Genomic DNA, 2,500 nt, shown 5'->3' on the forward strand with positions numbered 1-2,500 from the left:
GTAAATAATCAAAATGGCAGGGAACTGAGAGTTTCAAATGTATATCTGACTGAACTGCAACACAAATTTTATTTTACCTTTCTGTCTTTGTAAGTCAATAATCTGGGTGATATAGAAATCATCTACATCAGTTGTGCTCCCTCATTATAATCTCAATCAGGAAAGTAAGTCATCTCTTTCTTGACAAGTCTCAGTGGTGTCAACCATCTAAAGACAGTTTGTTTACGATTACCAGCTGATAGATGCATTGCAGAGCAAAACCATTTACTCTGGGCATTTTTGGCCAAGCAAAGTGCACTGTGCAGAAAAGCTCAAGTGAATATATGGCATGATGGATAGATAGGAAATTTATATTTTCATTATATTAGGTTTTTAGGTACAGTGTTTGGTATTGTAGCAGAAGTAGAGTGGAGAATTGAGGGTTTATGATCAGACCTCCTTGCAGTGATCGGTGATGGACTTATATTAGATTGCTTCTTCAGTTCCTTTCCACCAACTGAATAGTCGAGAGCCACAAGTGGCTAACAAGCCACATAAAGCAGTCTCCTTGCCTATTTTCATTTAATGCTTTCTTCCTGATTTGTCTTTCCTCAAATCTCAGATATTCCTGGTCAGCTAGGTTGAATTGCTGTATTAACTCTAGAATGCAGATCTTGTATAAGAATAGAATTGTAAATGTACAAGTATATCAGAAATTAAATAGAATATAGAAGTAATAATATGTGATAGTGACATTGGATTATGATCCAGTATATCACCTGATAGTTGCAGGCAAAATATCGTAGGGGGACACGTCCACCTTCCAAACCTCCCACCAAGGGCATATCTGGGACCTTATCCCATAGGGTATTTATTACACCAGAATTCTTTCTTTTAGAAATAGAATTTTCACACACTTTAGGGTACTGTAGTTCTTAATGTGATAAGATGCAAATAATGTATAGTATAGTATTTTCTTCTGAATTTTATATAAGTTCAGGTGTATCCATAGGTACACCCACCACTAGATTTGACAGTTTGGATGAGGGATGAAATGACAGGTGTTATAGATAATGCTAGTTGATTTGTGTTAGAGAAGTGACATTCAGCATGCATCAACATTACAGTTTAGTAAGGTTTTGTCCTAACAATAATTGTAAAATGTTTATAAAATGTGTTTGAGAATGTTAACTCAATGCTGCCGGGAAAATGCTGTGCTCATTTTTAATTTTAATTGTGAAATGTCTCTGCACATAGATGGCTCTGCTAGTGCTTAGCCACAAAGGAGTCAATTAGTAGATCTTGTGACCTTACCTGATATCACTTTTCCTTGAATTGGCAGGAAAAGTTTTTTTTTTTTTTAAACTAATGCTATGAATATTAGTGGTGTTATTTTTATTATATATATTATAATTACTTTAATGTTATAGACATTATTAGCAGCAATATAAAATAATGTAAAATATTTTTGAAAATCAATGAAAAGGGTAAACAGGCAAGACAGTCAGTACTTGTAATTGGCTCATTAGTGAATTAGTGCAAGTGCAGCCATCTCTGTGTTAAAACAATTAATAAAGTAATCTCACAGTGGACATGACGTGTATGTACATGCCATGCCCACTGGATTTGGGTTAAATACATAGTAACTTACATGGGGGTACACATCACCATCTGTGGATTTCCTAGGAACCTCACAGTATTTTGACATTTGTGATAATGATGTTTGCAGACACCACAATCATTGCAGTCCCAGTTATACTAACTTAGCTGTTATCTAGGAATACTAGCTTCTAATAATTTCTTTTTTTATTGATTTATTTATTTTGCGTGCGTGCGTGCGTGCGTGTGTGCGTGTGTGCGTGTGTGCGTGCGTGCGTGTGTGCGTGCGTGCGTGTGTGCGTGCGTGTGTGCGTGTGTGCGTGTGTGGGGGTGTGGGGGTGTGGGGGTGTGGGGGTGTGGGGGTGTGGGGGTGTGGGGGTGTGGGTGTGTGGGTGTGTGGGTGTGTGGGTGTGTGGGTGTGTGGGTGTGTGGGTGTGTGTGTGTGTGTGTGTGTGTGTGTGTGTGTGTGTGTGTGTGTGTGTGTGTTTCTGCTTATTGATATGAAGGTTAATTTTATCTGACTTCAAATATGCAGTATATTTTACCATGAATTATTGTCCTGATGTACCAAATCAGATTTATTCACCAGTACTAGTAGGCTCATGAAATGGAGGAGGAGAGAAGTATGAGAGTGCTCTCAGTAGCAAGGGATATATTTTTTTTTACTTGTCTTGCAGTAAGGCTGTGATTATCTTTTACTTTCCCATGCATGGGAGGGAGTGCATGAGGGTTGACTTTGAGAGTCTGCTTACCTTCCTTACCATGAGGGTACTTTGCTACCTTGCTGTTAGTTGTTGTAATAAATACTTCCAGTCCAGTGTTCAGAAGTTGACAGCACAACATGAAGTAAGGAACCAACCTTTACAGTGACAGAGAATAGGGGAGGCACAGATGCATTTGTGTAATGGTTTTAGGTACATCT

At 38.3% G+C, this 2,500-nt stretch overlaps 1 protein-coding gene across 5 annotated transcripts in view; it reads left to right on the top strand.

Moving 5' to 3' along the window:
* The window catches only part of LOC125045599 (gastrula zinc finger protein XlCGF57.1-like), a 20,319-nt gene that overhangs the window by 1,335 nt on the left and 16,484 nt on the right, over positions 1 to 2,500 (top strand). The window lies entirely within an intron of this gene.

The sequence above is a fragment of the Penaeus chinensis genome, chromosome 37 (genome assembly GCF_019202785.1).
Source record: "Penaeus chinensis breed Huanghai No. 1 chromosome 37, ASM1920278v2, whole genome shotgun sequence".
Lineage (NCBI taxonomy): Eukaryota > Metazoa > Arthropoda > Malacostraca > Decapoda > Penaeidae > Penaeus > Penaeus chinensis.